The sequence below is a fragment of the Falco punctatus genome (assembly GCF_963210335.1).
Source record: "Falco punctatus genome assembly, chromosome: 1".
NCBI lineage: Eukaryota > Metazoa > Chordata > Aves > Falconiformes > Falconidae > Falco > Falco punctatus.
Window position 1 is genome coordinate 115,596,628 of NC_137580.1, and position 23,741 is coordinate 115,620,368.

At 48.2% G+C, this 23,741-nt stretch overlaps 1 long non-coding RNA gene across 1 annotated transcript in view; it reads left to right on the forward strand.

Annotated features, from left to right (window-relative positions):
* The window catches only part of LOC308069412, a 40,049-nt gene extending 17,193 nt beyond the window's left edge, over window positions 1–22,856 (forward strand). Inside the window, exon 2 of the long non-coding RNA XR_013930380.1 lies at window positions 7–22,856. This is a non-coding gene — a long non-coding RNA (uncharacterized lncRNA). The remainder of the gene's footprint in view (window positions 1–6) is intronic.
* Window positions 22,857–23,741: the final 885 nt, after the last annotated feature.

The window sequence follows — 23,741 nt, forward strand, 5'->3', positions numbered from 1 at the left end:
TTTCAGAGCCTGCATCTCAAGCCAAGTCTTCAGAGTCAGATGCTCCCATGGCACAGACATACGGACTCACCTGCCACGGACTGCCCTCCTCTGCCGCTGCCAGTGCTGTGGGTGCTCTGAAGCTGCATGGGTGGCCCTGCGCCCTGCTGGCCATGCTACGCTGCTTCCAACATTGCTGTGCTCGGCAGAGAGTGGGCTTTTGGCTTTGAAGTATGAGGAGGTTTGTCTCCTTCCCATCAGTGTCTAAAGCAAGTTTTCTTCCCAGGGCTGGTTCAGGATTCTGCTGAGCATGATGGAGTGTGGCGACATATCCCTGGACTTCAGAGAGGCCAGTCGTGGACAGGAGGTGAGGAACACAAGCAATATCCATGATTCACATCACTCTATCCAAATACTCAGTTGGTTCATCTTGTGTCTTAAATCTTTCTGATTTGAGATGCTTACAATCTAGTGTACCATCTTGCTTGGAAATCTTCTGCGCTCCCAGGGCACAGCAGCCGATTGTTCCTGTACCTGCACGGGAGAGACGGGCACTGCTCATTCAGCAGCTTCCACTTGCATTTCGCTGGAGGAAAGCTTTGAATCCCAGTCCAGCCCCCACCTTCTCAAACGACCTTTCAGTGCTGGCTCAGGCCACACTCCTGTCCCCTACATGGGACCTTCCGCAGGGTGTGTAGCCACCCAGGGCCATCAGTGGCTCGGAGGTGGGATGGGTAATTATCCCCCACTTTGCCACCCCACACAGCTCACCCCAGCGGGGCCAGCGGAGGAGGCGTGCTGCATCTGGTATACCCCCGCGGATGCCAAACCCCTTTAAGCAATGAGAACCGTATGTTTGCGTCTGCCTTCCTTGCGTATGTCGAATGTCACATCGGATTAAGGCACATCAAGCCATAACGGGTGCAGAGTTCGATGCCTTTAATTAGTCCAGTCAAAGGCAGGAATTCCCTTCTGCTGGGTGAGTCTGCTCCCATGACAAGAAGATTAGCGGCCTCAGCTTGTGATCGTCAAACTCAGAGTTTTCCACCCCACTTTAAGTCATTTGCAATTTTCTGTTCCTCATGCTGGTAGTTTTGAGGGGCTGGTTTCATTCCAGGAGGGCAGGGGTCAAAGCATTTTGGGGAATGGCAGGGAGCCCTGTCCCCAGCATGTGTTTGGACAAGTCTGCTCCCTCCTGGACCACCTCTGGGCTAGACATTTGTGTGTCTGTCTGGACCTAACAGGGAACCCAGGAGTGCACCAGGACCTCTCTGGGGAATGCCATCAGCAGCAGTGCTGTCTGGTGGACATCAGCTGGCTCGTAGGGTTGAGAGGTGCAGTACTGAACGCACGGAGGGATAGCAATCCTCCTGTGTGGCAGCACGTGCCAACCATGGGCTGCTCAGGAGGAGGCACATGTCCCTGTCCCTCAGCAGCTCTTAGGTGGCTGTGTTTGAGCAGACCCAGGTTGCTGTTTGTCCCTGCTCCTGATCAATCCTGTTCAACCACCTCTCTGTCCTCAGAGTTACAAATGCCTGTGGGCAGTGCTAAGCTCCGGCATTGTGGGGCCAGGGACATGCCAGGAGCTACTCTGGGCTCCTACGTCCACTGCTCTTGCCTGACAGCTAGTCCTGGCTGTGCTGAGCGCGGGTGAAGTCATGAATACCTATGATGTGATCTAAATGGTCTAAAATGTCCATTTCTAGGTTGTTATTGAAAATCCCCAACCTATTTGTCGTCCTAGTTTATTTTTTCTTATGAACATTAAAGATATCTTATGCCATTACATATCACCCGATCACTGTAGTTAATATCAATAGAGGGGAAATATCTTAATTCCATATTTTGTCTCCTTTTTCTATCCTTTTGGTTTAAGCTAAGCTCTATAGGAGCTTGAGTTTATTCTTTGTCAGAGCTGTAGAAAGCCTTTTATGTCTGACTGCTTGTCCATTTTCTCAGCTGAGCACAATATTCCTCCCTTGACTCTTTGATATCCTGAGATTTTTCTCTTGCCACAACAAAACTATTAAACTTTTGACTAAGTGGATCGTTACTTTGGTAGCTTAATGCTTCTTTCTCTGAAAAAATGAGTCCTATGCTTGCAAGTAACTCTACAGTATCTCACAGCTCTGCATAGAAGGGGGTTAAAGGTCTGGTTAGCAAAGTGTATTCCTGACATCTGTAAATAAGAATAAGTTGTTTGGGAGTATAGTAAATACCATGGAAACGTGAGAACTAGAGATGCTTGGATTATTGTTGGGTTAACTGCAGCAAACAGGTGCCTGGGTATAATTCTGTATCAGAGAGAAAATGATCACTTGACAGAGCAGAAGTCTTAAAATTTAAGAAATTCTTGGAGTTTTGGGACCAGGTTCTCAGCTGTTAGATGCGTAAATCACTAAGACCAATAAGATCTTTCTCAAAACCGTGCAGGTGAGGTAAACACGGGCTGCAACTTTTAGCGAGGTTGCAGGAAGCAAAATGCCAGGGTTGGTTCTGCCCAGTGCCAAATGACACTTCACACTGCTGTTTCTGGAGATGCTCATTTTGGTTATGTTTGGGTAGTTCATAACCCAAATGCCAGGTTCTCAAGCTGGGGGTTCTCACGTGCCCCTGGGGTCCTGTAGCCAGGGGCAGGAGGGGATATGAACACGGCTGTGACTGATGCTTCCTGCCTGCGAAGGCGGCTCCGTCTGCAATAGTCAGGATCCAAGATTTAAGGTCAGGCAGGATGAATCATTTTTGGAGGCTGGCAGGTTTCCAAGTCACCCCTATCCTGGATATTACCCCTCATAAAGACCACTGTGGTATGCTGGGTCCTTCAGTTGGAACAGTATTTTCCTTGCAAATTACTCCGTGGTGCACCTGGGATGCAGTGATTTATGAGACAGATTTGCATGAAGGATACACGCTGCATATATAAGGGGAAATGGTACATGGGCTGTGAGCTGGAAGGGGCTGCGCTGGCCGTGGAGGAGAGGAGCGAGGCGGTAAAATCCTGCTCGAACTATCCGGCTGTCACCAATGGGCCCCGTGTTTAGTCAGGTGCAGCCCAGCTCGTGTGCATAACCCTCCTGTTATCTTACCTTAAATAAAACTTTATTGGGATGTGTCAGAAAAAAAAGACCTTGGCTCAGACACCATGAAAGGGAAGTTTATTTAAGTAATTACCAATGAGGCAGTGGGTGCTTCCTGAGAATTAATGACTGGTGGGTTTGATGGCTTTTGCACGATCGTCAGAAAAAGCCCCAAGCTGACGGCCTGGTGGCCCGTAGGAGAATGGGGTGTGAGAGGTGGGTGACACTTGCTCTGGTGACTCTTGGGAGAGCGGCTCCGCAGAGCTGAGCGGAGGTTCTTGCACAGCCTTGGGGGAATTCCTTGGCTCATTTAATTGCAGTGACTTTGAGCTGGCTTCCCGAAAGTCTTTGGAAAGCTCAGCTTTAATATCCTCTGCCCTGGTCAGAGGGAGGTAGCCTTGTTCTCCCCCAGCCCCTGAACTCCAGGGGACCCCCGCTGGTTTACTGAAGCAGAGGATTTGGCTTGGTTGTCCTGAGGCTGATCTTGTTTGGTTTCCACAGCTCATTGCTGCTTCTCTTGCATTCTTGTAGAGGTTGCTTGGTTTTGTTCCTTTTCCTGTCCTGTATAAAAAACCACTGAGCTTTCCAGTACTGTAATTGCCATCATTAATAACAATACCTTTAAATTATTCCATTCAGCCTTTCTAAAATGTTTTCCTGACTATCATCTTCTTTGCTAATTGCCTTCCTTCAGTGTCCTGAGGAAACCTGCATTCTCTAAAAGTTATGCCAGGGAAGGACAGGGGAATTGGCTCTGATATTTATACATTTTTCTTAAGCAACCTTTACCAGCTCGTTGAAGGGAGAGACAATTTTGATGGGTCTTCTTGTGCCCAGACTGGGGAGACAAAGGCCCCAGAACACCAGTAACCAGATCTGGCCTGAGATGGGAGGCTGGAGCCAGCTCCTGCAAAGGGGGTGTAGTTCAGCTCCTGCCTCACATCTGCTCATAGAGAAGGGGCCAAGTGGAGAAGAAAGTAGCAGAGGATTCCCCACATAACGGCACTTTGCTGTGCTTCCATCGCGCAGCAGGACGGAGCCCAGATTGACAAGGCTGGGGTATTGCACAGGCACATGAGAGGGCAGAGACCTGTTTCGAGCTTGGGATGGGTGACCCTGCAGGTGGAGGAACTAGTATGTGCAGGGTGGGGGGAGTGGGAGCGCTGGTGAGAGGTGCTGTGGGCTTCATTCTTAGCAGAGATGGAGCAGGCACATTTGGAGAAGTCCTTTTCCAGAGCTGTATGAATCCTCATTCATCTCTCCCCACATACAGTGGCTGTTCCAGCTGCTCGTCCAAGAGCTTTGTAACCCCAGACATGAACAGGTCTTAGGGACCCCTTGCTCTTGTGTCCCTCTAATCTGTCCCAATCACAAGAAATAGCAAATTATTCTGGGCTTCTCAGAACATCAAAAAGGCATCTGCCGTTCCTCCCCTCTCCCACGCTGCTTGAGGCTCAGTGGGCTGCCACCAGCTGGGGCAATGATGGTGGTGTCAAGAAGTGGCTGGAGAGGGTTGGCAGTAGCCATGAACTTGGGTGGAGGGAGGATTGCACTTGGCGGAAGGTCGGTCTCAGCCTCATGTTCTTAGCAGCATTGCTCAAGGACCCAGCACTATTCAGAAGTCAACTCCAGAGCAGCTTGTCAAAAACTCTGGTTTCTGGGAAGTTCAGGGTGCCAGATCTGGACACCTGAGATGAGGTGGCACATAGAGAGGCAGGTGGGACATGTTCTGGGCAGGCAGATCTGGGAAAGGTCTGCTGGTGGAGCCCAGCTTATGTTTCACTAGCAGGTGTTTGAAACTCAGTCATTTCTGTGAAACTTTAAGTGGAAAACGATCATTTTCTGATGAATTGTAATGAAAATTTACAACTCACCTAAACCCAGGCTTTTCTTTCACCTAGACCCTTTCTTCTCAGCCTGCTGCTCCCCTTGGTGTTGCCCAGCCAGCAGCCTGCAGGATGCTGAGCATTAGAGCTGAGGAATTGTTAGCGATCAGGGTGCCCTAAATGCCAACAGCAGATGCAATAAAGGACTGTTCCTTTCCACTTGAAATGCCTGTTGCATTTGCCAGGCAGCCAACACTGTAAATTCATTCTGACTATTTAAAAAGACCTTTTAAAGCTTTTGAATGCTTTCTGGCTCATTCTGTAGCAATAAAGCCATAGTGCCTGAGAGCCAGACGTTCAGGACCTTACCAAGTAACTAAGTACAAGATACTTGGAAGCATTGTCAAGTGCTTAGGAGCAAGATAATTATACTGGCCCTCACACCATTGTTTGCATGCTCATAATCACTTTCCTGGGCTCTGCCTAATGACATTTGGGGTTACTATGAAACAAATAGGGTAGGGATTTGCAAAATGGGAATCCCACCTGCTGTGGGGTGGTAGAACAACTGTGTGAAGAAAACAGGCAACAAAGGCAAGTGAGGACATGAGTTTTCCTTTCATCCTGCTGCAACGGAGCTATGAGATCAAACATTGCTTGTCTTGTCTGGTTTTGTAAGGATAGATTTCATCTTGTCCCTCCAGGTGACTCTTCTGAAGGAGACGACACATGACTACCTATTTTGTCTCCTGCCATGGGTTAGGGTGGGACGAGGGCTTGCTTCCCGCTCTTCCTGCAACAGTTACTCGGGTCTGGCAGTGTCAAGCTCCTCTGTTAGGGGATATCTGGCTAAGGGAAGCACTGTGTATGTACTGTGCTGATGTTTTCTCTAGGCATCTGCTCTGCGTTGGGTTGGAGACAGGATAATGAGCTAGGTGGACCTTTGGTGTGACGGTTTGCTCATTCTTCTGATCTTCGGTTGAGTGGCAATGGTGGATGTTGGCTGTCGTCTGGAACAGGATGAGGTATGAGCTCTCGTGTTATTTTGACTGGAAGCTGTGACCACCCTGCATGGTTGGGCCATCGTGGTGAGTTGCTGCAGGTCCCACGAGATCCACAGGGTTGGTCTGGTGCAGCTTGGAACCGGCACCCCGTGCACGGGAGGAGCTGTCAGCCCAGGCTACCGCAATACTTCTTGATACGTTTTCCTACCTTAGTGGTAATACCTGGCCTCCACATCTCCCTGGCGCACAGGACCCCATGACAGTCTGGGCTGCCTCCATCTTCATTCTCTTGACCTGGGAATGGTGCTTACTCCCTGAGGAGTCCAACCATGACACCCTGGAGAAAGCAGAGCTCAGCAGCTTTAGCTAGAGACTGCAGGACTCACTTTAGTCTCCCAGTCCACAGCATGGTCCTGCCTTTCACTGACACCCATCATCCCGGGAACCCTGGGGACAGGCTGGTCTTCACAGAGGTCATAAAAGTGACTTGCTGGAAGGTGATTTTCCTCCAAGTGACTGAGTGCACGGTGTGCGTGCATGCCATGGTACCCGGTTTGCCAGATGGCTCCCTGGCATCCGATCAGGGCTTTTCCATGCAGCAGGGAAGAATGTAGTTGAGAAGGCTGATAAATGGTCTGTGAAGATTTGTCTGGTACCATTTTGGTCTTCAGGGAATGAGGACCTCATTGCAGATCAAATGTCCGGTCTTTTGCTGGCATAAATCAACATAACTCTACCAAACTTAATGGAGTTGTGTTGATTTACACCAGCTGAATTTATACCATCAAAAATCATTCATTTGCTCTGCCTCTTCTCCATTTTTCCCCTCTCCTTGGATTAGAAACGAAGTCTATAAAGCTAATGTGGTCCCTGCAGCAGCATAACTTCCACAGAGTGTTTGCTTGAAGAGGTTAAAAGCCCTATAAACTGCTTTACATTCTCTAATAATAGAATGCAGATGCAAAGGGGAAGGATTTGATGGTCAATTAATGCAGAAACTATCCAGTGCTTTGCATAGGTCCTACTCCCTGGCTTTGAAATACAATGCCCAATTAAAATCTTACCCAGAACTATACCGAGATTAAAAACGTAGCAATAATCTGCAGCACTCCAGGTAGCATGCTGCAGTTTTCAGGGTGCCTCTGAGCTGTTCCTCATAAACTCTTGGATAAGATTTGTCTGGGTGTTTCCAATTGCAACTGCTCCTGGAGAAAAGCAGTGAAGTAGCATTCAGCTGGTGAAGCTGGAGAGAGGGTTATTTTACGGAGGAAAAGGAGGGGGGTAGGATGGGTAAGGAAAGTGTTGACAATCCCTTGTGCATTCTTCTGAAAGGAAAAGAAAATGATTACTGTAAATGTTCTGCCCTTCAGCTGTGTTTTCGCGAGGTCTCACTGCGGTGCCAGGCCAGGCAGTGCCCACGGAGTGGCTCCGGGGTTGGGATGGGCTGACACAGCTCCAGCGTATTCCAGTAACTTATTTTGCAGTTGGGTTGAGTATCACTTGCTCCAGCTCTTAGGGGCAGGTGGTGTTGATGACCTGTCAGGATGCCTCTACATGCGATGGTGGCTCCAGAGGAGCGGTGCAGTCTGTGAGCAGACGGTATTTGGTGGAGGGAGAGGCTGGGGCTGCAGTAGTGTGGGAAGGATCTGGGTGTAATAACCCAGAAGGTGGGATGAAAGCCCTTCTCTTTCAGTAGTCCACACCACAAGTAGGAGCTGAAAGGGAAGAAGGCAGTTTGGGCAGTGAGGAGCACCGACAGTAATTAATCAGGGTAACAGCCAACCCCTTCTTGGCTCTAAAGCTTACTCACTGGCAAAAGACACCGATGTGGAAATATATCACATTCTTTTAAGGGCTCTAGTAATTTACTTGCTGTGCAGAGCAACAGAAAGGGTGGAAAAGCAGGGCTCTGCATCCCTGTGGTACCTGGAGACACTTTTCTTCAGGACTGAGCCGAAGGGCATGGGCTGCCTCAGCCAGAAAGACCCTCCCCTGGGCTGCTGGGGGGTCTGGGCTGAGCCCACTCCTTGGTCAGCTCCTTCTGACTAGTGCCTCTCTGCATTAATCAGAAGGGATGGGGATCACATCACTGCCCTTAACCACCAAAAACTCGTGTAGCTCATACAGCCATTTATTTGTCAGCCTGTGCAGTCAGCACTCCTCTCTTCAAGGAAAATTCATGCATTTAATAGCAGAGCTCTGAGGAAGACCAGTTCCTTTCTCGTTCAGGGTCTCCTTCGTTGTGCACAGAGCGAACGGGGGCTGGGGCAGGGATACGCAGTGGTGGCTTCCCCTGGTGCTGAGCAGCAGGCATGGCAAATCCATCTGTGAGGCATCAACCCCCTGATGGCAGCCCAGCGTGCCTCACTGTTCGCTCTCTGCCTCGCTTTTTCTCCTTTTCATGGTTTTGTAAAGAGGACTGGAAGATACAAAGTTGGTTGTTTTTTTTTTTTTTTAAAAAAAAAGTCTTCAAAACAACTAATAGAAAGAATAAGCCTGTCACAGATGGCCTAGAGCCCGCTGAGGATGGGGAGTCTTACAGGTGGGTCTTCAAGTCCAGTTTAGGATGAAGGTTTCGATGTGTTTCTGTCTGAGCTTACGCACCGTCTTTGGGCCCTGGTTTTAGTCCCAGTTGTGTAAAATCTCGGCACAGATCACCAAGGTCAAGGGGAATTGCCCGAGTTTGGGGAACTAAAACTAAATGAATGGAGCATGATATGAAAGCATAATGGGACTGATTTTTTTTTATTGCAGGAAGGCCTCTTGACACCGTTCTGACAGCATAAAGGGTCATTTACATCTATTTTAAGCAATGTAAAAGCTTGATCCTCATTTACACATGTTGAAAAGAAAATATAATATGTACCAAAACTAAGCCCCTTCCTACTGCCAAAGTGATGGAAAGAGACTTTTGTGTAAATAAGGTTCAGGCCTGTTTTCAGTTTAAGCGCCACGAACGTGCCGATGCAGACGCAGGAAAGATGCCAAATGTATTTATTTTGGCCCGGCAGGGTATTTCTTCAGTTTTCTGTCTGCAGAAGAAAGTGAATGCACACGTTTGGGCTCTGTCTTCCATGAGAGCCACTGGAAGTGTCACTTCCCCCCTCTCAGGCGGGGACCGAGGACGCCGTCCCGAAGGCCACCGCACAGAGGATGCTCTTGTTGGGCAGGACCTGGGGGACCGGCAGCTGCTGAATGGGCACCTTTGTGGCGAGAGTTGCGAGTTGTCTGTTTCCAGCTGCGAAGCTGCTCCCGAGGACTCTGCAGCAACTTTAAACCAAGCAGAAACCGAGGATGCACAAACTGACAAACTCTGTTTGTGTCACCTACAGAAAAGCCGCTCGCTGCCGGCTGCCGGAAATGGGCTCCAGACCTTCTCCCGGGGTGGAGGAGACACGGAGTAACTGCTCAAAGATGTGTGCAGTTCCCTAAACAGGATGATGATGACAATTACAGCCTGATAGGGGCTCGGTATTTACATCTCCTTAACTAATCAAACTTTAAACCCAATCAGAGTCTGGGAGAGCGTTGCTGTTCCCCAAGAACACTGAAGGAGACTGTGATTTATCATGGGGCACAGAGGCAAGTGGCTGATACTCCACAGAAGTTCAATAATACGGACCATCTGCACACAGGCTGCGATGCAGCCTCTCCCCATCCTTTTTTCTCTCTGTGTAGGACAAGGGGCAGCCTAGATCTGAAGGGAGGTGCAATTTTAAGCAGGGCTGACGTGCCTCTGTGCCAGCGTGGGACGGATTAGAATTAGTTTCTGCTAATTTGCTCCACATGGAGCTTTCAGTTTGAATTCTGTCTCCTGAATTAACAGGCAGACCACCCTCTCGGTATCCTGACTGCTGTATTTCCCATTGTGAGGGAAGAATTTTTCATCTGTCCTGCTTTTCCTGTGGTTCGGGCAGTGTTGTGCTTGTTGCTCCAAGGGAAGGGGTCTCTGTAGCTGTGTGTATTCAGCCTCCTGGGACCCCTGAGGTGATCCAAACCTGGGCAGTTGTCTCGGAAAAGAGCAAACCTTGAAGTTTGGGAGCAGGAAGGATGAACAGATCAGTGATTATTACCTTTCAATTTTTTTTAATTCTTCTTTTTTTCCTGTCTGAATCCCAGATTCTTTCTGTTCAGGAGGCGATCCTTAGCAGTCTCGATGCTCTTCTCAGCAGACAAACCAAAACAAGTCTTGCCATAAAAGATCCAGGGGTTTGGATTCCTTGCAGGTACTCATGAAACCAACTGGTTTTGCAGAGTGGCAGAAAAAAAAAAAGGTGCAGAAGGTCCTGTGGCAGTCCTGCTAGTAAAGACCACAGCTTCTTCAGCAGGGCCAGGCACACAGGGCTGAAAAAGCTAAAGGCCTCAGCATAGGCTGAGTTAGTCTGGCTGAGGGTGATGCACTTGCACTGCAGAAACACCAGAGCTTTGTAGTAAGACGTGGAAAATACCTGCTCAGCTCATGGACTGATGGGGCCCATCTGGCATGTGCCAGGGGTTGCATGGGGTGTATTTTGTGGGGTTTCACTCAGTCCAAGGAAAGTTCCCTAGTCAGATGGTTCCTTCAGGAGCCTGTTCAACCAGGCTTGCACGGGGGAGGTTCTCCCTAAAATTCAGCCCCCATGTCCCACTTCCTAGGCCCATCCGGCCAAATTATTCATCCCCGTGTCACCTGCTGAAATTTTCTGTTGACCGTCACAGGGAACAGCAAGCTATTGGGCTGGTCTCGGCCACATCTGGTTTGATTTTTTTTGTCTTTATCAGGATGCATTGACATCCTGTGTGCCTTTGCATGGGTTGTTTCAGTCTCTCCGTGGTCAGTTTCCCACCTGAAAAACAATATTGCTGTAATAAAAATCCCTCTGATGTCCGCAACAGCTTGGGTAATTCTTAGCTATGCAGTTTCTCAACAAACATCTAGACATTTCCAGTAGCTTCTGAGTCATTAAGAAGCTGTTTACTTGGAGCCATAACCATTCCTGATAACTGATACTGAGATCACAGAGCACTTCGGGGAGCTCTGTAGATGTTCAGGAACCCCATACAGACCCGAGGTAACCCAGCTCTTGAACCAAAGCCATGCTGCTCATGACACAAGGCAGAGTGAGGCTGAACGTTGAGCAGTGCTGGCTACTTTGAGCCCAGGCTGTTGGGTACATGGTGGTGGTGTGAACCCCAAGTGTCACCACTGAGGTCTGAATTTTGCCCTGAGCCACCCTACCATGTGTAAATCTGGAGCACCTTCGCTGGATGTGAATGAGTAATCTCCAATGAATAAAGCTAAAGGTTCTTTTATAGTATTTTCACATTTGCCTGAGAAACAGTAACATTTCTTTCTGTTTGAACTTTCAGAGGGCTCAGTATTTCATCCTTGCTTTTTAAGATTTTTGCTACGTTTTGATCCCAGCCTCAGTGTGAGGGCTAATTTTGTGCTCCTGGATTCTGACTATAATGAATGGTGTTTTGTGTGTTAACTGTAGTGATGTGTTTGCAGGCAAAGACTGGGCAGAGGAGGAGGAACAGAGTTTCTCTGTTTGGGCTGTTCCGAGCCGGTGTGTTGCAGAGTCCTTCCTGGTTATGGTCTATGTGAGATCTTACCAATGCATCTGCAGGGGTTTTATAAAAAAACATTCACAAATTTATTGCATCTTTTCAGCCAAGAAAGACTATCTCTAATGGTTCTAACTCAAAAGGTTTCATTTTGTCATTTCCAAGCTGGCATACTTCTCTTGGTTATTTCAAAACAGGTGTCTTAGAAGTTTACCTACATTTAATTTCTCAAAAGGCTTTTTCACGGCCCCCAAATAAAACTAGACAAAATCGGTGAACTGTTTTATTTGATGTCTAAGCATCTTTAAAACTTGTTTTTATTTCAAGTGGGGTGAATTGATCTCTGTGCCTTTTTGTTCAGGGCAACCTGAAATTATTTACCAGCGAAGCAAAGAATTCATTTATTCACCTGGTTCTGGGGTTTAGCTCTTTCCCGGAGCCCAACAGTGGGTCAGTCTAGCCTTCAGTGCCTTTACCTCTGCTTGCCCTTCCAGATGATTTTTATTATGTAGTCTTGAAGTCAGCAATGTAGACTTTCTCAGTGAGGGAGTATCTGAGCCTGGGTGTTTATTGCTCTTCCACGATGACTGGCAGCAAGCGTTCGCATACAATGGGTCCAGCATGGAGGTGTCTTGGCTGATGACCATTTCCCCTGCGGTTTTCTCTTTTTCCTGCCTGCTGGAAATAAGATGAAAATATACCTGTCATGTGTACTTGTCCTATATTGTGTGCAAGAGATGGGAATGCTCCTTGGGAAGGGACAGAAAGAAAGCAGGTCATCTGCAGAGCACCCATCCACAGTACATGGGTGTATGCTGGAGGACTCCGTGAGCACGGTTCTGTTGGACAACGGCATGGAGAGAGCTGAGTCCTGGCAGACTGGTGCTGGGGAGAGCTCTCACTGGAAATGCAGAAAGCTCAGCAAAACCATGCTTCACCTGGTTGTCCTGTTCTCCTCAGATTTCTTGTAAGGAGCAGCTTTGCAGGTGTTGCTGGAGGTGATCCCAGTAGCAGTGTTTGGCTGATGTGGTCCATTCCCTGTCTCTTATCTGGACCTGGCCTTGTGGCTCTGAGTTTACTTGCTGAGCCTGGTGTCACCTAGCTGAGGGTGCTGCCAGGAAAATACAGGCTGCTTTGGGGCTGTGGGCTGCTCTGGCGAGTGGAGGAGTGGCAGGCCAATGGCAGTATTGAGGTGACCTGAGTCCTGTTCCTGGGACTGTCACAGACTGTCTGTTTAAACTCACTCTACCTCCCTTCTCCGTCTTTAACCGAGCAGCATAATACTTCTTTTGTTTGTTTTTTAGAGCAGAAACAACTCATGCAAGCTGGAAAGCCTTTACCAATAATTTCCAAACACAGAAATATGTGCCTGCAATGTGGCACTTTTTAGAACAGCATCCCCTCAGATGGTGGAGAATCCATCACAGCCTGGGGCGAGTAATTCCAATGGCTCATTACTCTTTCAATTACAAACTGGCACCTTTCTTGCAGTTTGAATTTGTCTAATCTTGGCTTCCTGCCACTGGATGTTGATATGGCTTTGTCTGGTAGATTAAAGAGAGTTCTGCTGTAAGAGACCTCCTCTTTAGGAAGTTCCCCTTATTGTTAATAAAGTACTTCTACCTCCTCTTTTTGATAAGCTAAATTATTAAGCACCTTAAGTCTCTCAGTGTGAGCAGCTTCCCTCCAAACTGTAAATGCAGTTCCCTCCTGAATTCCTGCTCGGGTGCTGTTCGGTTCCCTGATAAGCCCATTGTCCCATTTGAAACATCCGTGTGGAACTGGCAGATCTGCCACCTCTACAGTGGCACTAGATGCAGGTATCTGCGTTTGGGCACTTGAATCGAACCTTCAGATGCCAGAAGAAAGGAGTAAGATCCATCTGCCCTAACTTGAAGCACCTACAGGTGTAGCAGTAGAGCAAACATATCACCTTGTCTCCTGAGTACATCTTGCTCAAAGTCTTTATATGGTTTTTTGGTAACTAAGTCAACACTCGCTAAGCTGCAGTTGCCCAGAAGGTGACTCTGGTGTAACGTGCCTGTTCTGCTGCCCATTGCAGCGACTGTGGAGCCCCTGGAATGGCTGTGAGGTCCTGCTGGAGGGCAGCTTGGCAAGATCATGTCTCCGAAGGAGACTATCTAGGCTGCTGCCAATTTTCCTTCTGTGGGTTTGAGGGAGGATGCCATGTTTGTGGTGTAGAGCCGTGCCCTACTTTGCCAGTAAAATCTGGCAGGGTGAGGTCGTTGGTGCTGGTTATTGTGGCCTTAGCATCAGTGTTTTGTCATCTCTGTCGTTTGGTCCTGTGTGTCTTAGAAATTGCTCCAGTCTTTTGTGTTTTGATGCAGACGCTGGCAGGGAACTCCCAAGGAGAGCTCTCAGCCATGTTCTCCACCCTCATGCCTATCTGAGGGGAATCTGAAGGACACTGCCAGTTTTTCCATGGCTCTTCAGAGCATATTGACTGGGGATGGCCTCTGCTTTAATGATGGTTTAGAGCTGTTTGACAGTCTCCTGGCTTTTCTTAGTGTAATTTGGGTTTATATACAATGACTGATCATGTGCCAGAAGTTTTATTATGGACAACAAATCTCATTCAATCAACAGCAGAGACCAAACAGCCATTGTTTAACCTCACTAGTTAGACCAGCGTTGGATGACTCCAGGCACACCAGATGGGACCTACCACCCTCACTCTGCCCTGCGTGAGTAATCAGCAGGCGGATGGGCTGCAGATTTCCTTGTGAACTGTGCTGTGTAGGAGCTTGCTTCATGCCCAGCTATAAGAGCTCTGCTGTTTAGTTCGGATCTTTGATGCAGCCTCTCATGTCTTGGCCAAGGTGGGACTTCATAGCACGTCTTTACCACCATTAGAGTGCAGTAGCTGAGCAGAGTATCTTGCTGTTTCGTGACACCATATTTTTTCTCCATGCTGAAGGTGTTTTCAATTGATCCAAAGTCAGGGAGGTAGGTGGTCCTCTGGGGCCTGTGAATCAAAGGCTTCAGGAGATCTCTCCCTTGTGTGCTGTTGATAAACTAGGCTGTCTTCACCACCTTAGCCCCAGGCTCAGAAAGATGTTTTGGAGGTGCTCTGCTTGCAAACTCTCATTTAATGAGGAGCCAAGCTCTGTGGAGCATATTTAGTGAACGCACAACTAAATGAGACATGAACAGCCTGATCATGGCAGGGTGAAAGACAGAGATTCATTGCTCAGGTGAGAAGGAAGTGCAGCAGAGCGCTGAAAGAGCCTGAAAGAACAAGCATGAGTGTGTATAATCCATGGTGTGAAACCAATGCTATAAATAACGGGCTGATGGAAACCAGATCTGTTCTGCGTATGCTTCCCATTTCTACTCCAAAGCAAGAAACATTTTTGCAGCGAAAGGCTCATACATGGCCATGCGTTGGCCCCTGTTCCTCCCCCCAAGGCATGTGCTGGTCCTTCTGAGACCTTTAAAAGGAGGTTCTGGGCGTGACCTAGGGAAGGAATGTGCAGATCCCGTGAAAGATTTCCTACCGGCCACTTCATGTGAGGGTAGGCCAGCATCATTCATTTTATAATAGAAGTTATCTTCCTCACTTGTTCCTCCCTGCCCCATTTTACAAAAGAAAAATGCCGGGAGCCAAACTAACTTGTCTGAGGGCCAAAGATGACTGTAAAAATAAGTACTGCTGATATCAACATCGAGGGCTCCACTCTTAATATTTGATATTTTGGCCCCTTCGAGCTGCCAGTCAAGTAAAGTGCAGAAAGCAGGAGATCCCATATATATAAATGTCCCCAGTGCTGAATCCTACCGTGAGCCATCAGAGTAAATAAGTTTGTTTTTCTCTTACCTTGCATTCATGTAAATCACTATGGCCAGTGGAATGAAGGCTGCATAAGGCCAGCGGGAAGCAGTGGTACCCTGGCTTTGGGGAGCATTAAGGGAGCTGAACTTTGGCTACCAGTTTTCAGGGAGTTAAAGAGAAGGAAGCATTTTCCCCAAGGCAGGGAGCGTAGACCCATTTGGAATAAATCTGCTTGCTGGCTGCACTCCTCATTCTGGCAGTCAGCTCATTTATGATTCAGGCCAAGTTTTGCACTATGGTCAGCTTTAACTAATAAAGATCTAGCATGGTACCTTGCTAATCTCATTAGATGGAGAAGTATGTTTTGGTAGCGGGTTTTGGGGGAGGACAACGAGAGAAATATGTTTAGCAATTCCAGCCCAAGCCATTTCTGTCAGATTTTTTAAAGGTGTATATATAGTGCATATATTTATATATATATATATGTTTCTTCTGTCTCTACTTAAATCTCCTACTAAAAATAGTGGTACCAGAGGCCCCAGTTACCAGTCCCCAGGGATAACTGCATTACAGGCTATAGGGACTTAGGAACTCCAGCAGTGTTACTGCTCGTGGCTGGGTGGTAAGCCACAGAGGTCTTGGGGTCCTTCTTGTACTTTGTTGGAGTTAGACATACTGACCCCACCACCACCCAGGTCCAGGAGGAGCTGTGATGTTAAAACCTGCTGATTCCAATGCCTTGCCCAGTGCCTCATTGTCAGGTTTATTTTCAGTGACACCAATGGATCTTTTTCCCTCCTCTGAACTAGGCTTTAAAAATACCAGGAATTGGGCCAGTATTAATAAATGGCAGGTCTTCTCACTTGGAGTGTGAGTTATCACCCCACCCCGCTGACCCAGGCTCATCACAGCATGGGAAAAAGGGGAAAACCTGGTTTTTTCTCCTTTTCTTTTTTGTTCCCATACCACTGTGGCTCTGTGCTGGTTTGTGTTAGCTTTGAAGTGCTCTATGAATCAGCTGGCTTTTGACACTGCTCCTTGGGACGTACCGGCAGGCTTTGCTCTGCCCTCTCTCCTGGTCGCAGTACTTGTCAGGGCAGCCTCAGCCCTGGTTCCAAAATAGGTCCTGAACTGAACACGTCATTGCTGTCCTACACGTTTAGGTGCTGTAACTAATGCAAAGAGGGAAACATATTGATGTTGTGGGATACACTTGATTAATCAATTGGTCAAGGTGGTCGCGCGGAGGCTTTGTTGCCCCTTATAAGGTTGTTCCTTCCCCTTCCTCATGTCACAACAAGGACGTTGTTGTGTTTTGCTGAATCCTTCCTTGCTTGGGGCCAGTCATTTATCAAAAGAGATTTCCATCTTGGACTAATAATTCATCTCTTATTGCAGCCCTCACTGCTCCGAGGGCCCATTTGTTTCCTCTTATCACAGTCTAATTATTTGGTGAAGGAAAATTTCTGACTATCTTGGGGCCAGTGGCCGAGAGTTCAGGAGAACGGGGCTCCCAAGTAAGGACGTGCTTGTGAGCGTGGGAGAAGGGCTTCCAGGGGGGCAGAGCCCATCTGTGGGGCTGCCTCTGTGGAAGGGAGGATGGTGCTGGAGTCCGGTGGGTTCAACTTGAAACGCAAAGTCTCTTTCTTTGGCTTAACTTCCCCTTTGTGCATTTTTCACAGACGAATGCTCCCACATGCATCACACCCACTCATCTCCCACCACCCACTTGCTCACTTTCTTACACACAGGCACACTCACACTCTCACACGTACTAATCAGAAATCCTGTAAATTAAGTTTTTTAGTCTGGTGGGTTTGGTTTTTTTTTCCCTCACCTGGAAAAGTGGGAAAAAAAGAGAGTAAGAATTTGTATTCATACATACTTGGCCAGTGCTGGGATTATAGAAGGGAGGATGAACAGATAGTAATCACAGCAGCATAATTAATAATAATGACAGAAAGGCATCCTGCTCCTATTAATAGTGCATGCACAGCTTTAATCAGCTCTATCCACCATCTGACAGGAGACTTTAACTAAATCAATTGCTAGTTTCTATCAGAAAGGTTGTTCTGACCAGATTGATGGAGGGATCCCCTTGGTTCTTTATTTTAAAAATGAGAAATTATTAATTTATAATTTATATATTATATAATAATAATAATAATAATAAATATATTATAAATAATACAATCTATATAAATAAACAATGCTACATTATTTATTAATATTTTCTACATCTTTATCTGACCCAGGATCATTTCTTTGTTTTATTCCATGACCCCAGTGCAGCACAGAGGCTGTGGAGGATGTGTCAGGGAGTTCCCCCGTTCCCTCTCCCCTGGCTGAGCATCCTCCGCTCCTTGATCTGCTGCCTCTTGAGCTCAGTGCAAAGCTCTGGGGTGGCCCTGGAGAGCCAAGCTGGGGAGAGAACTATTAATAAGGGCAGCGGGGCTGTTGGCAGTCACTGTGCCACTGCTATCTTCATACCATGCTCATTGCTTTATAAAGCATTTTGGAATCACCTGGAGCAAAAGAGTTGCCCTATAAAATCAAACTCTATCTCAGTCTGTCTTGCAGCCGTTCCCCTACTCTGAAAGCAGCAATAAATTCATCTGGGCTGGGAACGGCCAGATGTACCACTTCAGAAATTTTCTTTAAAGAGAACTAAAATCATGTTGGTTTATTAAGCATACAATACATATGAATTGTCAATTGATGTATTGCATGCAAAAAGATACAGCAAATATAATAATAACCTTTCCCAACGTTTCATTTTGAAGCCCCATTTACCTGAACTGAGCCGCTTCCAATAAATATTTCACAACATGTTTCTCCTCCACAAGTGCGCTTACAACTTATGAAGCAAACACAAATTTTTTAATTCTGACAAAATGAGAATCTTTCATGCGCCAGCCTCTCTTCAGCACATAGTTTTGTGGCTAAATGGCTTTCTGATTATCATGTCCCAGGATATTACTTCAACTGAAGTGATATGAAATGTCATTAAAAAGTAATGTTCCTCTGCTTTGACAATCATATTAGTAAACATTGGAGGCTCTGCAGGTTATATGTCAGGCGGGCCGACACTAATGGGTTTATTAACATATACAGTAGCACTTTGTCAAACCTCCTTGTTAATCTAAATTTGCAGGTGACAAAAAGAAAGGGAGAGGCAAGCAAGAAGATGATATTTAAATACTACTTAGGTTGGACCACAAGTTAAAGAAGCCAGGAATTCCTGAGCAAGGTCAGCTGCTCCCTGGGCTGTTTCCCTGGGCTCGTCCAGCCCTTGCTCCCAGGCAGAGGTCTTCTCCGAGCTGATGGGGAACGTAGATGCCCATCCTGGAGAATAACAAGTGCAATGCACAGGAAAGGGCACAAGTGGATTTCATTCAGGATTGGGGGTGAATAACTGCATCCCCATCTTAACCAAGTAGGTTTATGGTACAGGAGCAGCCAGGGCTGGGGTCTGCTGTGCACTGCGGGAAAGTCAGGGTATCTGAGTAGCAAATATGAGAGGGCAAATGGAGTCATGAGGACAAACGGGTTACCACAGGGACATCAGGGTTCCAGGGACATCTATTCTTAAGTACATAATGATATTTGTGCCACCTATAAACTAACTCTTGGAGAGCATCCAGGCAATGTTGCTGTGTAGCCCGGGCATGGCACCGAGTGACGGGGCTATGTGGCTTTTTAGAGGTGATGCAGGGCTGAGACCTGATTTCCCTCAGGATTCAGGCAGAGGAACAATGGGTGTATGAGCTCGAGAAGGGGATCTGCTCTCTTGATGTCTCCAAAGGATGAGACAGGAATGACAAATGATGAGACAGGAGTTGGATTTCAGTTGCTGTTGCTGGGTTAGCTGCCACCAAGCCCACCCCAGCCGGTACCTGGGCAGCAGCCCTGGCTGGCATGCCATGGGCAGACGGGGCCACATGCTGCTGGGGGGGCTCTGGGCACCTCTGCAGAAGCCCCTGCGGTGCTGGTGATGCCAGCTGGTGGGTTTGGCTCCCAGGTGAGCAGCAGTAAGCACAGGCTGTGCTCTCGCTGCTCCCTGCAGCAGTGATGGAGAATTGAATTTGGCCTGTGGAGCGTTATTTACCCAACAGCTCCAAATGCTTCCCCATGGGATGCTAGCTAAATACCTATTTCCAGTTTTGCTCAGACGGCACCATCTGCTCAATGGGCCAGAAACTCTTCCAGCACATACCAGACAGAGATGGCTGGAGGTGCAGAGCAAGCGAAATGGGGCTGTGGGGAGCTGCCTCAAAGGGATCCTGGAGGAAAACCAGTTTCCACGTGGGAAATCAACTTCATCCTCATACCCGCTGCTGCCTTCCCCTGGCTGGCAAGACTTCAGAAGGGGTGAGTAACAGAATTGAAACTTCGTGTAGTGAAGGACATTTCAGGGGTTCACAGATGCCTGTTTTGCTCCAGCACTGGGGAGGTGGCACTGCACCGTGTCTCAGGCCCTGGTGGGGTGCTGGAGGTGGTCCAGTTTCTCGTGCATGTGGGGAAGAGCACTGTGCCCTTGGGCAACCCTACAACAGCAAAATGGTGTGTGCAGGGCTGGCTGCATCACGGGGCCCTGCCCCAGCCCTTGCAGCAAGGTGGGAGCCTTAATGACACCCCCGGGTGTGGGGTACAAGAGGCATGTGGAGGAAGAGAAGGTTATCAGGAGCGATAAGTGTGGATTCACCAAGGGGAAATTACGTGTGACTAACGTGATAACCCTCAACGGTGGAATGACTGGCTGGGTAGATGAGGGGACATGTGAAGAGGATGGGGACAGGCTCTTCTCAGTGGTGCCCATGGCAGGACAAGGGGCAAGGGGCACAAACTGCAGTGCAGGAAGCTCCAGCTGAATATGGGGAAGAACTTCTTCACCTTGAGGGTGGCAGAGCCCTGGCACAGGCTGCCCAGAGAGGCTGTGGGGTCTCCTTCGCTGGAGACATTCAAACCCGCCTGGACGTGGCTCTGTGCAGCATCTCTAGGAGAGCTGCTGCAGCAGGGGGGTGGGCTGGGTGGGCTCCAGAGGTGCCTTCCAGCTGACCAGTCTGTGATTCTCTAATTAGAGGTTTCAAGTTGTAGAAGACAAACCCACCCCTCTCTCTTCAAATATCCTGGCTTAGAGAACCATAAAATCATCTCCAGAGATAGTTGAGAAGGGAAGTCAGATGTTGAAATGTGGGCACGTGGCCAGGCTTCAGTCCCCAGAGACATATAAAGCCTGGTGGGATCTGCTGGCACCTCTGGGTGCCCCAACACACACCGAGTCTCAGCTGTTGGGATGTTGTGTATTTTTTCCCCGCAGAGTGGGACGATACGGGTCTATATGTGGCGGAGTTGTCAGGCATGTTTGTAAGGATGCTCTGAAGCAGCAATTCCCCTTCTTGCTCTGAAAAATTAACCAGACTTGATAAGGCTGCTCAAAGGGACCATTGACCGTGGGGGCCCCAGGGCTGTGTTCGTCTTTTGGTTCTGTTAGGAGGAGATAACAGCTGAGTCGGGTGTTTCTTTGTGCCAGCTCCATGCTCGCTATGGGGTAAGTGAAGTCAATGGCTTGCCGTGGTTTTTATTTTGGGAAGTGTAAGTACAGTGGGACCTATTCTTGTCCGAATGACTAAGCCTCTGCCAGCCTGGAGCTCTTCATCTTGGCAAACAGATGGTGCGTGGAGGAGAAGTGATGCTATTCACTGCACTGAAAGGCCTTTTCTTCCTGGAGCGGTGCCTTAAAGATACAACGGTTTGCTGTACCAGGCTGAGCGGTGCCGGCCGCTCAGGTGCCTTTTGGAGAGTGACACAAAATAGGGCAGAGTCGCAGCCGCAGCCTCATGCGGGTCCTGCCTCAAGGGGCTGGGCGGACCTGTCCTCGGCTGGTGTAAGTTGTCCTAATGGGTGCAGAGAGCTTGGCCACAGGGCAGAGCAGCAAGCTTTGGGGCGTGCTAAAGGAGCATTGCCTCAGTCCAAGAGGGAGCCTCCATTCCTGGAGCCACGTGAAGCCCTGTGTGCCCTGGAGCTTGGCAACACGCATGTTCCTGCACTGCAGATGCACCAGACACGGCTGCTGTCTCTCACCAACTCTCATAATTTTGGGAGCTGGAAGCCTGAGGTTGCATTGCCAAGCTGAGTCCGCAGCTGGGCCCGCAGCACCAGTGCCCTTTGCAGATGGGTGCAGGGCTGCTAATGCCTGCACAGCCACACACGGCAATCTGCACCCAGCCTGGCAAACCCACTCATTCCTTTCCCCCGCCTGGCAGCAGCACTTCTGGATCTGCAACCACTGTCCTCACCCTTTGAGCCACTTGCTTCAACAGCAGGCAAAGCAGAGGCTCTGGGCAAGCTGGTGCTTCTGCTGCTGGGAGTAGCACAGAAATTCAGGAGTGGAGTGGGGAACATCACCCCAGAGAGCATCTCCTCCCCTGCTCCTCTTCCTCCAGCCTGCAAGGTCCCCCCTGCGCTCCTCTTTCCTCTGCACTTACTCTTCTGATTTCAAAAACAGGCTGGTTGTGCTGCTGTGACACATGTACCTGTGACAGAGGAACGGGTGTTATAAGCCCTGGGAGTGGATCCTGTCGATTGGGTGGTTTCTGTTTCGTTGGCAGATAGTTACAGTGTGGAAAGAAAAAGTGTTTGCTAAAAAAGCAGGAACTTAATGGGCATTATAAAGGATGCTTTGTCCAGGCAGCTACTGGAGTTAATAAAACACAGCTTGGGCTCTGTAAAGGTCTGTAGAGTTCATAGTCTTGAGTTTTGCTGTGTGTTGCCAGGCTGGGAATGCGGGGTTGGCATTCATGATTGCTGTCCAATAGTCCATGGAGAGCTGTGAGGGTGCAAAGGGTAACGAGGACTCGGGGTTGTGTGGGAACAGCTCCTGAGCACCCCAGTTCATGTGAAGTCAGAGCCAAACAGGCACAGTTGTTCTTGCATGCCAGCCAAGGCGTTTTGTTGCAGACAAGCAGCAGGATTTCACAACGATCGGATCCATGTTTTGCGATGGCACTGCAAGCTCCCAGAGGTTTTCTGGTTTAGAGGCTCATTGTTATTAAGTGCTTGGTGCATTTGTCTTCATTCGATCTCTTCTAGCTTAAAAGGTTAGCAAGACTCAGTCTCTGCACTCTGGAGATGAAGAGGGGGTATGGATTTCTAATGCCACGCTGTCATCCCCGCTTGTGCGATCCCGTCCTTGGTGCCCAGCTGGGATGTGAGCCCAGGGTGCGGGTGCTGACCTGCACCCACCCAGCCCAAAACAGCCATGGCCCCAAAGGCGCTCCCTCGGTGCGCCGGGACCTGCTGCCTGCACGCACAGCTGCCAGTCCTATCTGATGCTTATGAGCTTTGAATTTGTCAATGTAACTTAAAGGCAGCGGGAACTGAAGAGCTGCTGAATTGGTGGTTCATTTGGGGGAGGGAGTTCCTCCTCCTTTGTTGTGTTTTCCTTCTTTCCTCTAGTAGCTGCAGTGGGAAAAAAAAAAAAAGAAAAAGAAAAAAGAAAAGGGAGGGAGGGCCTGGAGGCAACAGGTTAGAAAACAAATACCAGAAGAATGAGAAATGGAATTACTTGGAGAACAGAGACACTTGCTTTGAGATCCAACTTCTCTCTCTCTCTTTTTTTTTTTTTTTTTTTTTTTTAAGATAATGGAAATAAATTAATATTCTCAAAATGTACCCCCCCTTTTAAAAACAAAACAAAACAAAACAAAAAAACTTCAGGCAAACTTTTGGTGTTGTCTCAGCTCAGGATTGAGTTTGCAATTTAATAACCTTGTTATGTTACAAATCCTGAGACTTTGCGACTCCTGCACTAGTCCATCTGCCAAGCAGAGAGCATTTCTTGACCTTTTAAAGAAAGCCAGAGATAATGAACCATTTGGACTGTAGGATGCCCTGGCTGCCTGGAATAAAATCAGCGTGGCTGTGAATTTTGGAGAGGAAAAAAACATGCAGCTCCAAGCCAGCAGTGCAGGCTGAGAGTTCGCCGTGATCTCTGACTGCAGCAACAGCCATAAACTCCTTTAAAACAGTTAATAAATCACAGGACATGGGCAGAGTGAGATCTAGGCTTCACAAGGGCTTTAGAAAGTGTCTTGAAAGGTCCAGAGAGGGAAGATTCGACTGGCTGCCATTGAGTTTGAGCTTGTAACTAACAGGTTTTGCTCCTTCAAAAATCTCATCAAGTCGTGCAAAAGGCAAATGCTGAAGAGGCTGATGCTTGTTGGGGGGCTGGATGTCAGTAGCTGCTTTCTCTGTCATTGACAATGCTGGAAATGTGCGGGGTGTGCCACAAGTTTTGCACTGTGGATTTTGGAGGTGTGATGGTAGAAGTTACTGGTTTCATCAGTATTTTCCATGGTGAGTTTTACTTCTCTGAAAATGGCAACCCAAAATATTGCCGCTTCATGAGTGTTGTCCCAGGTCAGGTGTCCTGGCTTAGATCTGAAACAGTCCCTGGTGGTTACCGCACACCCCTGTTAGTGAAAGGTTCCCTGTGCATGCCAGATGATGTGGC